The 14327-nt window shown below is 40.2% G+C and overlaps 1 long non-coding RNA gene across 2 annotated transcripts; it reads right to left on the bottom strand.

Moving 5' to 3' along the window:
* Positions 1-8294: 8294 nt before the first annotated feature.
* LOC135564527 (uncharacterized) lies at positions 8295-11684 on the bottom strand. 2 transcript variants are annotated; one of them, XR_010461116.1, is made up of 2 exons: positions 11549-11684; positions 8295-9361 (listed from the first exon to the last, which is right to left on the bottom strand). It is a non-coding gene; the product is annotated as an uncharacterized LOC135564527 (long non-coding RNA). The 2 variants fall into 2 exon arrangements; XR_010461117.1 differs by lacking the exon at positions 11549-11684 and adding an exon at positions 9573-11376.
* Between the last annotated feature and the right edge of the window lie 2643 nt (positions 11685-14327).

The raw sequence follows: 14327 nt of genomic DNA, 5'->3' as shown, positions 1-14327 counted from the left end.
TTGTTAATGTTTTCTTGGAACTCTAAGTACAAAGGAAATACTTCTGAGGGATCATAACCTTTTCCCCTCCATGTCTTGTTATGTTCAGACTGAAGTAAACTGCAAGAGGAGTACTCATTAAAACGTCTGTATCTGTGGTGATGTAGGGATGTGGAAAAAAGGATAGCCTGCTTGAGTTTGTTTGTATATGTATATATGTGTGTGTGTGTGTGTGTGTGTGTGTGTGTGTGTGTGTGTGTGTGTGTGTGTGTGTGTGTGTGTGTGTGTGTGTGTGTGTGTGTGTGCGCGTGTGTGTCACTGGCGTACCAGACACCCCACAACCACAGGCTCTGGGAGCCCACAACCATGACATAAGATTTAAGTGCCTTTGAACGGGATATGGTAGTAGGTGCTAGTGTGTTAAGAATTTCAATGCTGCTAGAATGGTCCATCACCCAAAGGACATCCAGCCAGCTTGACACAACTGTGGGAAGCATTGGAGTCAAAATGGGCCAGCATCCCTGTGGAACACTTTCCACATATTGTAGAGTCCATGCCATGACGAATTGAGTCTGTTCTGCAGGCAAAAGGGGGCGCAACTTGTACACTCAGTGGAAACTGTGGTACGCCACTGGTGTGTGTGTGTTCAAGCACCTTGCCAGGATTTCTGAGGGTGGCTCATTACAGACGGTTACCTAGGCGATAGGTCTCGGGACAATGTCTGGGTGGGGCCAATGGCAAGCTGATTATTAGTGTGTGTGTGCGTGCGTGCATGTGTGCGTGTGTGTGTGTGTGTGTGTATGCCAGGAGTACTCAGGGGACAGATGGGTAACATGGCTGCCCCGATTAGCTTTCCAAAGGGGGGTGCATTGATTGTCAAATATCAGCCAGTGTCTACACGTGCATGCATGTGTGTTTAGCATCCCTTACTCTCATTGATAGTATAGAAGAGGTACATGTTCCAGATGCTTTTAAAGGATTAACATCTTTAACTCTTTCTGTATATGACACACACACACACAAACACACACACACACACTCTCCTTCCAGTTCTCTGCTGCCAATGACTGGAACGAACTACAAAAATCTCTGAAACTGGAAACACTTATCTCCCTCACTAGCTTTAAGCACCAACTGTCAGAGCAGCTCACGGATTACTGCACCTGTACATAGCCCACCTATAATTTAGCCCAAACAACTACCTCTTTCCCAACTGTATTTAATGTATTTATTTATTTTGCTCCTTTGCACCCCATTATTTTTTATTTCTACTTTGCACATTCTTCCATTGCAAAACTACCATTCCAGTGTTTTACTTGCTATATTGTATTTACTTTGCCACCATGGCCTTTTTTGCCTTTACCTCCCTTCTCACCTCATTTGCTCACATTGTATATAGACTTGTTTATACTGTATTATTGACTGTATGTTTGTTTTACTCCATGTGTAACTCTGTGTCGTTGTATCTGTCGAACTGCTTTGCTTTATCTTGGCCAGGTCGCAATTGTAAATGAGAACTTGTTCTCAACTTGCCTACCTGGTTAAATAAAGGTGAAATAAATAAACACACACACATACACACACACACGCACACATACATACACGCACACATACATACATACACACACACACACACACACACACACACACACACACACACACACACACACACACACACACACAAACTGTACCCAGGCAGACAGAACATCTGTTAACTTCTCATAGATGTTGTTGGCACACAGTAGGTGAAATCTATTCCTGGGTCCAACATAAAGTTCCCTGTCCCTGTCATGGGGTATGTTGGTTATTTGGCCTGTGTGTCTCAGATAGGGCGTGAGAGTTCATTTCAGACACAATGGGGTTTCTTTATTTCCTGATAACAGTGTTCCCCATTTCCTAAAGTCTGTTGTTGAAAAGAGAGTGTGACGTACACACCACACACAGACACACACTGTCACACCCCACACACACACACTGACCTTGATTTCCCTCATGTCTTTTCCGGTGGTTGTGGTGTGTGTTTTGGGAAGGCCTCTGTGAACTCTTTCCTGTGTTGGAAATCCTGCTTATTCAGCTTAATCACACACACACAGACAGACAGACGGGTGGATGGACGGATGGACAGTCAGATAGAAATTCTCCATTGTTCTCTCCTCTGGGCTCAATTATTCACCATCCACATTTGACTGTTCTTTATATCGTTGTGATTCATTGTGTCATCTCTGTAAGTCTGTGTGTGTTTCCTTATACTGCATGAACAATTTCAGTGGCTGAACACTTGTTTTCACCCCATATGCTAGCTAAATAGAGATTATGAATGCTTTCATTGAGACGGGAGGTACCGTACGTACGTCTGACCAGAAGTGACACAGAAAGAGTGTTCCATGGAGTATCAGCTAATGTAAACCGTGTGTTCCTTACTCCAACACAGGAAGACAGAGCTTACCCCACAACAACAGTAAAACAGGTTATGGAAGGAACATGCAAAAAGGATTGGATATTCCAATGTCAGTTGAGTTGTTTGTTAATAAAGCTATATTCAATTCTGAACGTTCCCTAATATGGTGGCCATTCCAACCATAACAGATCTGGGAACATCACTTCTAGTAATACTAATCCAATGACAATGACTGTGCTCAGTCAGCAGGAAGAGCTATGTACTGCTTTCCCAAACTGTGTATGCGGTAGGTCTCTGTGGCATTTACAAGGTTAAAACAGGATTTATTCCTATTGATTACTTTGGCAGGGTCTAAATCTGTATGACCTCAGTCACAGATACATACACACGCATGGACACATACACACGCATGGACACATTCACATGCACACACACACAAACACAGAGAGAGAGAGATTGTGGTGAAACTCTAAAATAGTTATTTTTAATAGTATAGAACATTGTGCATTATTGTATATCTTGGTAATGAGTAAACCTCGGGCTCTGAGTTACAGTCATTGGGTCCAATCCTCCCACAGATCCAGATAACATCTGTCTATAGAACAGGCCTAAAGTCCTTCACAACTAGGTCACACACAGAAGGACTTTATTTGTGTACCCTGCATGTACCATTATGTACCATTATTTACTATTTATCTATCGACATTGGCTGAACTTCATACAACCCACTGGACACACAATGTTTGAATCAGCACTGTTTCCACGTCATTTCACTGAAATGACATTGAACCAATGTAGAATAGATGTCGAGTGTATAACCTTGTTATTATATTTTTATTGTGTTACTGTTTTCCTTTCATTTATTTAGCAAATTTGTCTTACTATTTTAAAACTCTGCATTGTTGGTTAGGGGCTCATATGTAAGCATTTCATAGTAAGGTCTACACCTGTTGTATTCGGTGCATGTGGATTTGATTTGATTTGGACTATCTTGCACAGGCTCTATGCACACTCACTGGACTCTACCAACACACTCACACATACCACACACACACACACACACACACACACACACACACACATTCAAACTCTTTCACGCTCTTCACATACACTGCTGCTAGTCTGTTTATTACAGTTTTTAACAATCACTTTGGCACTAATTTCAGAACCTTGTGGTCCTTTTTCAAAACTCTAGACACAAAACTCAAAACGGTCATCACTTGTAACACGTTCTGTCCAATGTTCAAAACACTGCATTGTGCATTCATATCGTTAAAGAAACCTTGCACTTGCAGAATCATTGGTTCAAATAACTCATTAATCATGAAATACCATCGGACCATTCATTTAGATCACCCACACACAAGATAACGATAACGAGTTTCACTGTGTAGTTGTTCGTACAATCATTAAATATTGTAGTACAAAATATGTGATACATGTTTCCTTAAGCTACTATACGTAAATAATACACTGTAAAAGGACTAGTAGAGAGAATACTACAGACACAGTGGAATAATTGAACAAAATATGAAATTTATTGATGAAATACAATAAAATCACAACATATGTTTCTTTGAATCAAAGCAAAAATAATGAACAAAAAAACAAAAAAAACAGTTAAAGGTCAACTGCAGTGTTCCTCACCTGGCTTACTGTAAAACATCACTGCAGTGTTCCTCACCTGGCTTACTGTAAAACATCACTGCAGTGTTCCTCACCTGGCTTACTGTAAAACATCACTGCAGTGTTCCTCACCTGGCTTACTGTAAAACATCACTGCAGTGTTCCTCACCTGGCTTACTGTAAAACATCACTGCAGTGTTCCTCACCTGGCTTACTGTAAAACATCACTGCAGTGTTCCTCACCTGGCTTACTGTAAAACATCACTGCAGTGTTCCTCACCTGGCTTACTGTAAAACATCACTGCAGTGTTCCTCACCTGGCTTACTGTAAAACATCACTGCAGTGTTCCTCACCTGGCTTACTGTAAAACATCACTGCAGTGTTCCTCACCTGGCTTACTGTAAAACATCACTGCAGTGTTCCTCACCTGGCTTACTGTAAAACATCACTGCAGTGTTCCTCACCTGGCTTACTGTAAAAAGCTAAACAAAAGATTGATTACTGTACTTCTATATTTCCATCAACCCTGTCTTGTGGATTTGGCCAAAGGTTCTCATCCACATCACAATGGATGAACATCTTGGGAAGAATCTTCGGGCATGGCGAATCCAGGCCTGACACTGGTCTGCCGTGATGTCATTGCATGCATCCATGGCCTGGAGAAGGGTGGCTTGTTCGTGAGGGAGCCTATCATATACCTCCCACCTCCATGTGGAGAAGAATTCCTCAATCGGGTTAAGGAAAGGAGAGTATGGGATAAGCACAGGGTGGTCAATTGTGGATGGACCTGAAACCATGCTTGCACCATTTGAGCATGGTAGAACCTGACATTATCCCACACAATGACATAGGTCACGCCATCAGCTCTACAGACCTGATTTAGCTCATCAAGGACTGTTACATTCGAACAGCGAATCATGTGGCTGCCTGCAACTCAATATATAGAGTATATAGAGAAGAGAGTATATAGGGTAGAGAGTAAAACAGTGGTGTGCAGAAGGGCATCTCTTAACGTACAACACCGTGAATAATTCAGTCTGTTGTGGAGGCAAAAGGGGGTCCTACACAGTACTAGATAGGTGTACCTAATAAAGTGGCCGGTGAGTGTACAGTAATGTCAAATCTGAAAACATGGCCTGGAAAAGTGGTACATGGGACCATAGAAACAGTGTCTGATAAAGAATGATGATGAAATATTACATCCATAGATAATGTCGTCCAATTGGTTCATGTTCCACAGTACGTCCTGCGTCTGGTGTTAACCTGCCACCATCCCTATGGAACATTTCTGGCATCATTTATTTCAGCTCATGAAACATGTTACGTTTATATTTTTGTAATACAATACTTTGATGTTGTTGTGTCATTTTGAACAGGTGATTTTAGTTCAATGAACAAATTATCTTAGCTTTATGTGTATTGTATCCAAGCAATTGGAAAAAGTGTTTTGAAAATTAGCATTTTGCTCATTGGTTGTGACTTTTGTGTCTAGAGGGTTAGTGCCAAAGTGATTGTAAAAAAAAACTGTATCTATCCTGCTTGCCTAGTCATTTTTACCCCTCCTTCAAGTACACATTACCTCAATTACCTCATCTACCTCGTACCCTGACCATTGAATCGGGACCGGTACTCCTTGTATAGACTCGTTATTGTTCATTTATTGTGTTACTATTTCCTTGTTTATCTTTTGCAAATATCTCCGCCATTTTAACTCTGCATTGTTGGGAAAAGGCTGGTAAGTTTTATTTCACGGTAAAGTCTACACCTGTTGTATTTGGCGAATGTGACAAATACAACTGATTAAATTGATTTTCTTTCTCACCCATCTACACACAATACCTCAATGACAAAGTGAAAACGTACTGAAATGTACTGGAAATTAAATACAGAAATGTCTCATTTACATAAGTATTCTTACCCCTGAGTCAATACTTTGTAGAAACACATTTGGCAGTGATTACAGCTGTGATTCTTTCTGGGTAAGTCGAAGAGCTTTCCACACCTGGATTGTGCAACATTTGCCCATTATTCTTTTCAAATGTCTTCAAGCTCTGTCAAATTGGTTGGTGAACATTGCTAAACAACCATTTTCAGGTCTTGACATCATTTTTTAAGTAGATTTAAGTGAAAACTGTAACTCGGCCGCACAGGAACATTCACTGTTTTCTTGGTAAGCAACTCCAGTGTAGATTTTGCATTGTGTTTTAGGCTATTTGCCCCGAACATACAACTTTGTATTCAGGACAAAAAGTGAATTGCTTTAGCATATTTTTTTGTCTGTATTACTTTAGTGCCTTGTTGCAAACAGGATGGATGTTTTGGAATATTGTTATTCTGTACAGGCTTCCTACTTTTCACTCTGTCAATTAGGTTAGTATTGTGGAGTAACTACATTGTTGTTGATCCATCCTCAGTTTTCTCCCATAACAGCCATTAAACTCTGTAACTGTTTTAAAGTCACCATTGGCCTCGGTTTCCGTTGGCCTCGGTTTCCTTCCTCTCTGGCAACTGAGTTAGGAAGGACGCCTGTATCTTTGTAGCGACTGGGTGTATTGATACACCATCCAAAGTGTCATTAATAACTTCACCACTCTCAAAGGGATATTCAATGTCTGATTTATTTTTAACCATCTACCAATAGGTGCCCTTCTTTGTGAGACATTATAAAACCTCCCTGGACTTTGTGGTTGAATATGTTTGAAATTCACTGCTCAAATGAGGGACCTTACAGATAATTGTATGTGTGTGGTACATAGATGAAGTAGTCATTTAAACATTGTGTTAAACACTATTATGACACACAGAGTCCATACAGCGTATTATGTGACTTGTTCAGCACATTTTTACTCCTGAACTTATTTAGGCTTCTTATAACAAAGGGGTTGAATACTTATTGACACAATACATTTTTGAAAAATAAATATTTTGAAAAACATAGTTTCACTTTGACATTATGGGGTATTGTGTGCAGGCCAGTGAAAATAAATCTACATTTAATCTAAATCAAAAACATTTCATTTAAATTCAGGCTGTAACCCAACAAAATTAGGAAAAATGCAAGGGGTGTGAATACTTTCTGAAGTCACTGTACGTTTTTAGGCAACGTTTTCACTTCACTTGCTAATAACTTCATATTAAGGACCAAAAGCAATATGTCATGACAACCATGTGGTTTTGACCTATCAACTGAACAGTACTATATTCTGAGAGGAGCAGAGAGAGTAACTTTCACTCACAGGATGACAACCCCGTTACCGTGGTTTAAGATAAGCACCATTTGCTGTTTAAAGAAAAGTCTCTTGACTGAGGAGCAACAGGTCGAGCTGAAATCGTGGCTGGAATGGAGTCAGTGGAGGGATATACACCACATGGAAAACATGTCTTTGATGTGTTTATGATACCATTCCATTTACTCCATTCCAGCCATTATTGTGAGCCGTCCTCCCCTCAGCAGCCCCCACTGACATAGAGAAGGGGCCAAGACACACAGTGGAAACACAGCCTGCCAGGCAACAGTAGATTACCCCAGTGAGAATGGAACAGTATTTACAGCCAGGAACAAATACATCAGACAGATTCACTATTCTACATCCTTACAGTAGACATTACTGTAAAGGTCAGGAGAGGCTACTACTTAAATAACTGTCACCATGGACACTTAAATGGCTTGATTGTATGGGCAATGGTATCAACAATGTTTTGCAGAGTTACCAATTGAAGAGTTTAATTCCAAAACGCTATATACATATTCTGAAATGAATTATGAAAGAGATTATTGTGTTTATTATTTATCTAAACATGGCATGGGATTGTTCAATGACAGATATGTATTTGTTTAAAATCTAGCCTATTACTGAATGATGTCATTTCAAATACTATTTGTTGCAAAATGCTATAATTTCACCTCACTCTCAGAGAAATAAGTAGTACTGCTAGATTTTACACAGTCAAATGTAAAAAAAAAAAAAAAAAAAAATGTTGATAAAGAAATGTACAAATTATACATTTGTGACATCAATATTAAAAAACGTTGACTAAAATAATTTCATACAGTAGTACGCGATCTGTATGTAAAACATTTACATTTGACATTTTAGTCATTTAGCAGATGCTCTTATCCAGAGAGATCATACAGTTTTTATCACTTTGGTACTATTTTCACAAGTATGTGGTTCATTTTCACAAGTACATTACTCCAAACTGGTCACACTTGTAACACAGCCAGTCTTTCATTCAAAACCCGTAATTTTCCATTACTTTTGATTGAAACCATCTCTTACCACACAGCCATTGATTCAAAATATATGTTTATTGTGAAATATAATGAGTACATTGGTTTAATCACCAAAACACATAATGATATCTTTCAATTGAGTAATTTTAACTACCAGTTAATCCAATAGCAAACAACCCAAGATATGTGTTTCAAATCCCCCTTACAAGTGCTGTAAGTAATATGCTACAGTACTGTCACTTGCAGTAGATTAAACAGTTTTCACATTAGGCACACAAATCTATCATTTCTATGAAATCTATCCAATGTGTAATCGAAGGTGTGATCAATGAACACATCCTGCTACAATCTTTCATGTAAATACAGTTGAAGTCAGAAGTTTACATACACCTTAGCCAAATACATTTAATATCAGTTTTTCACAATTTCTGACATTTAATCCGAGTAACAATTCCCTGATTTAGGTCAGTTAGGATCACCACTTTATTTTAAGAATGTGAAATGTCAGAATAATAGCAGAGAGAATGATTTATTTCAGCTTTTATTTCTCTCATCACATTCCCTGTTGGTCAGAAGTTTACATACACTCAATTATTATTTGGTAGCATTGCCTTTAAATTGTTTAACTTGGGTCAAACATTTCGGGTAGCCTTCCACAAGCTTCCCACAATAAGTTGGGTGAATTTTGTCCCATTCCTCCTGACAGAGCTGGTGTAACTGAGTCAAGTTGTAGGACTTTTTTCTCGCACACACATTTTCAGTTCTGCTCACAAATGTTCTATAGGATTGAGGTCAGGGCTTTGTGGTGGCCACTCCAATACCTTAACTTTGTTGTCCTTAAGCCATTTTGCCACAACTTTGGAAGTATACTTGGGGTCATTGTCCATTTGGAAGACCCATTTGCGACCAAGCTTTAACTTCCTGACTGATGTCTTGAGATGTTGCTTCAATATATCCATTTCATTTTCCTCTCATGATGCCATCTATTTTGTGAAGTGGTTCCACCCAGGTTGAAGCCCGCTTCGCCAATGAAGATACACTTGTTATGGTTCACAGCAGCATCAAGCATCATCACCCTCTAAAAACACGGCCACAGCTACCACCACAGGGTCTTCTGACAATTCTGAGGGTAGAGGACAGTATACTGTCAATAGATCATACTGTAAGAATCTATAACATGTCATTTACTGTGAATGTAATGGTAAAGCATAGTGCAAGTCCCACAGACTTAACGGATTTCTTGATTAAATGTTCTCATGATCAAAGACAGTTGATATTTTCAGACTGGGGTAAACTAATCAGGCAGCCTCTGCCATGGTAAGGCCTCTTTTTACCACATGGTCAACGACGATGGGCAGGACTTCCTTAGACACAACAGTTCCCTGCCATCTGCCTCCCTTTCTCTGATGTCCACCTCTTTGACGGAGCCTATGCCCACCTCTTTGACCTCTGACGGAGCCCATGCCCGCCTCTTCAACCTCTTTGATGGGGCCCATGCCCACCTCTCTGACGGGCCCTTGTATAGGAGCTCTTTGATTTGTTCCTATCCCTTGCTGTGTATCCTGCACCATGTTGAAAGAAATTGCAAGTGTTCACATACCATCTTTTATATGGTGACCAATTGTGCTTACCACTATGTGAAATCAATTAGCAATAACAAGTAGTCATTTTGTTTGGTTATCATGTATCATACATGTAATTTAGATGTTTATACTTTACAAACACACATTTTATTTCTGTAGTTCTCAAAATCCATATATAGTAGACCAACCAGTTTAAAATCTATTGGTTTACTAAGTAGTTAAGTGATTAACATTAAGCACAGTTGGATTAAGTGATCGTCAAGTATATTTAAACAAATGAGAAGTATTGTGAGTATTGCACTGTAAGGCAATTACTTTATGAAAGGTATTTGTAGATGTAACACTGATTAGGTTTGGTGAACAACTACAACACCGCCAAATGACTCCAACACCATCATTAAGTTTGCTGATGACACAACAGTGGTACAGTGGTAGGCCTGATCACCGACAACGATGAGACAGCCTGTAAGGAGGAGGTCAGAGACCTGACCGTGTGGTGCAAGGACAACAACCTCTCACTCAACTTGATCAAGACAAAGAAGATGATTGTGGACTACAGGAAAAGTAGGCCCGAGCACGTCCCCATTCTCATCGACTGGGCTGTAGTGGAGCAGGTTGAGAGCTTCAAGTTCCTTGGCGTCCACATCGCCAACAAACTAGCATGGTCCAAGCACACCAAGACGGTAGTGAAGAGGGCATGACAAAACCTATTCCCCCTCAGGAGACTGAAAAGATTTGGCATGGGTCCTCAGATCCTCAAAAGGTTTTACAGCTACACCATCGAGAGCGTCCTGACGGGTTGCATCACTGCCTGGTATGGAAACTGCTCGACCTCTGACCGCAAGGCACAGAGGATAGTACGTACAGCCCAGTACATCACCAGTGGCAAGCTTCCTTCCTCTATACCAGGCCCTAAAAATTGTCAAAGACTCCAGCCACCCTAGTCATAGAATGTTCTCTTTGCTACCGCATGGCACGTGGTACGGGAGCGCCAAGTCTAGGTCCAAAATGCTTCTAAACAGCTTCTACCCCCAAGCCATAAGACTCCTGACTCCTGAACAGCTAATCAAATGGCTACCCAGGCTATTTGCATTTACCCCCCCCACCAAGCAGGTACCCCTGTATATAGCCCCAATATTATTATTTACTGCTGCGCTTTAGTTATTTGTAATTCTTATCTCTTACATTTTTAGGGATTTTCTTAAAACTGCATTGTTGGTTAAGGGCTTGTAAGTAAGCATTTCACTGTAAGGTGGCTGTTGTATTCGGCGCATTTGACAAATACAACATGATTTGATTTGAAAAAGTTACTGTGTGATGTACAGCCTTTTGATGATCTATTTTGAGATTTGTACAAAGAGTTGTGAAATTCTACCACATACTTGTGAAAATAGTACCAAAGCGATTAAACAAAACTGTAAGATAACTTGGTGAGACAACCACATACCAGAGTAAAATATAGGAGATACAAACATACCATTCCAGCTAAACAATGGACATATAGCATTGTCATACACATTAAAATCTATGAATAAAAAATCTGAGAACAGTAATATTTGACATACTCATGAAGGTACCCATAGGCAATCGTTTCTGATGAAAAAACTCAAATGTGTGGATATAGCATTTTGGAAACAAACTCTTCAATGTTGATAAATGATTTTAACAAGTATGACAAAGTCCCCATTGATATACTGTATATCTAGTAATAAATAATAGGTAAATACCAGTTAACTTCAGAATCATCTTATATAGTGCAACCCATTGCATTTCAACCAACTACCATTGAAACCACATAAAAAAAGTTCCCCAAACTTCCCTTTAACCACCGAGCCTTACCCCTGAACGGAAGCAGTTAACAGATGTGTGTGATAAGGCCTTTGATCAGTGGCATGCTTACTTTCCTACACATACCCGTTTCCATGACAATCCACAACTGAAAATAAAGTTACGCAAGTCTTTTTATTTAACTTTCTTTAACCAGGTTTGTGAGGAATTAACAATGACTACATGGCAAGACTACTGTATGTAGGCCGAACTGACTGAATTGTATTCTGGGTCGTCTGTGCAACACAACATAGATTTAGCCTACTGAGCTAAAGTCTAGGCATTAGTATTGGGAGCTAATGCATGTCTTCAGGTTTCAGGTAAGCTTACTCATCACGCAAACAAATCTGCTACAGTGCAAAGAATGCAAACACTTTAGCCAGAAGCTATGCTTGTTTGCAATACAATATCAATGATTAGTCATAGTTCTACTTGCTCTCATGAGTAATCATATTCATAACTATGAACTTACACTGTAAAAGCAGTGTTTAATTCCTATGATGTTACTCAGTCTCTCTCTGTCTCCATCTGTTTCCTGAATGATGGGAGGCTGCAGTAACAGTGGTCTCTGGTGGGAGTGTCGCCTCTGTCAGTGGTGACCTCTGTCTTGACCAATTGTACTGTACATACACACACACACACACACACGCCCGCACACACACACACTCGTGGGTTCACATATTGTATGTATGTGAATGATGTGTATAGACAGTATGGACAGTATATTATTAGAAAAGGTGTGTACAGCAGTAGTTATATAGGATGAGCCATGACTAGAATACAATATATACATACAGTGGCTTGCGAAAGTACTCATCCCCGTTGGCATTTTCCCTATTTTGTTGCCTTACAATCTGGAATTGAAGATTTTTGGGGGGTTTGTATCATTTGATTTACACAACCTGCCTACCACTTTGAAGTTGCAAAATATTTTTTATTGTGAAACAAACAAGAAATAAGACAAAAAAAAACAGAAAACTTGAGCGTGCATAACTATTCAACCCCCAAATCAATAGTCAATGTAGAGCCACCTTTTGCAGCAACTACAGCTGCAAGTCTCTTGGGGTATGTCTCTATAAGCTTGGCACATCCAGCCACTATGATTTTTGCCCATTCTTCAAGGCAAAGCTGCTCCGGCTCCTTCAAGTTGGATGGGTTCCGATGGTGTACAGCAATCTTTCAGTCATACCACAGATTCTCAATTGGATTGAGGTCTGGGCTTTGACTAGGCTATTCCAAGACATTTGAATGTTTCCCCTTAAACCACTCACGTGTTGCTTTTGCAGTATGCTTAGGGTCATTGTCCTGCTGGAAGGTGAACCTCCGTCCCAGTTTCAAATCTCTAAAAGACTGAAACAGGTTTCCCTCAAGAATTTACCTATATTTAGCGTCATCCATCATTCCTTCAATTCTGACCAGTTTCCCAGTCACTGCCGATGAAAAACATCCCCACAGCATGATGCTGCCACCACCGTGCTTCACTGTGGGATGGTGCTCTCGGGGTGATGAGAGGTGTTGGGTTTGTGCCAGACATAGCGTTTTCCTTGATGGCCACAAAGCTCAATTTTAGTCTCATCTGACCAGAGTACCTTCTTCCAAATGTTTGGGGAGTCTCCCACATGCCGTTTGGCGAACACCAAATGTGTTTGCTTTTTTTTCTTAAGCAATGGCTTTTTTCTGGCCACTCTTCTGTAAAGCCCAGCTCTGTGGAGTGCACGGCTTAACGTGGTCCCATGGACAGATACTCCAATCTCTGCTGTGGAGCTTTGCAGCTCCGTGGTTATCTTTGGTCTCTTTGTTACCTCTGATCAATGCCCTCCTTGCCTGGTCCGTGGGTTTTGGTGGGCGGCCCTCTCTTGGCAGGTTTGCTGTGGTGCCATATTCTTTCAATTTGTAATAATGGATTTAATGGTGCTCCGTGGGATGTCCAAAGTTTTGGATATTTTTTAGTAACCCAACCCTGATCTGTACTTCTCCACAACTTTGTCCCTGACCTGTTTGGAGAGATCCTTGGTCTTCATGGTGCTGCTTGCTTGGTGGTGTCCCTTGCTTAGTGGTGTTGCAGACTCTGGGGTGTTTCAGAACCTGTGTATATATACTGAGATCATGTGACAGATCATGTCACACTTAGATTGCACACAGGTGGACTTTATTTAACTGACTAACGTGACTTCTGAAGGTAATTGGTTGCACCAGATCTTATTTAGGGGCATCATAGCAAAGGGGGTGAATACATATGCATCCACCCCTTTTCAGTTTTTTATCATTTACATTTTTTTAAACAAGTTATATTTTTCATTCCACTTCACAAATGTCTACTATTTTGTGTATGTCGATTAGATGAAATCCAAATAAACATCCATTTAAATTACAGGTTGTAAAGCAACAAAATAGGAAAAACGCCACATGGATGAATTTTGCAAGGCACTGTATAAAGTGGGTAAAACAGTATGTAAACATTATTAAAGTGACCAGTGTTCACTGAGTATGTACATAGGGCAGTAGTCTCTAAGGTGCAGGGTAGAATACAGGGTGGTCGCCGGCTAGTAGTCTTAGCAGAGTTGCCGGAAGTTCCTGTTTTCAGGGGAAATGGAGAGAGAGCCTGGGACTCAACTTCTGCTTTTGGATGTTAAAAAGGCAACATTCCTTTAAAAAAAATCTTATCAAGGACAGAATCTA

Source organism: Oncorhynchus nerka, linkage group LG25, assembly GCF_034236695.1.
Source record: "Oncorhynchus nerka isolate Pitt River linkage group LG25, Oner_Uvic_2.0, whole genome shotgun sequence".
Taxonomy (NCBI): domain Eukaryota; kingdom Metazoa; phylum Chordata; class Actinopteri; order Salmoniformes; family Salmonidae; genus Oncorhynchus; species Oncorhynchus nerka.
Note: the sequence above shows the minus strand (reverse complement) of the source record. Positions and strands in the feature narration are given on the sequence as shown.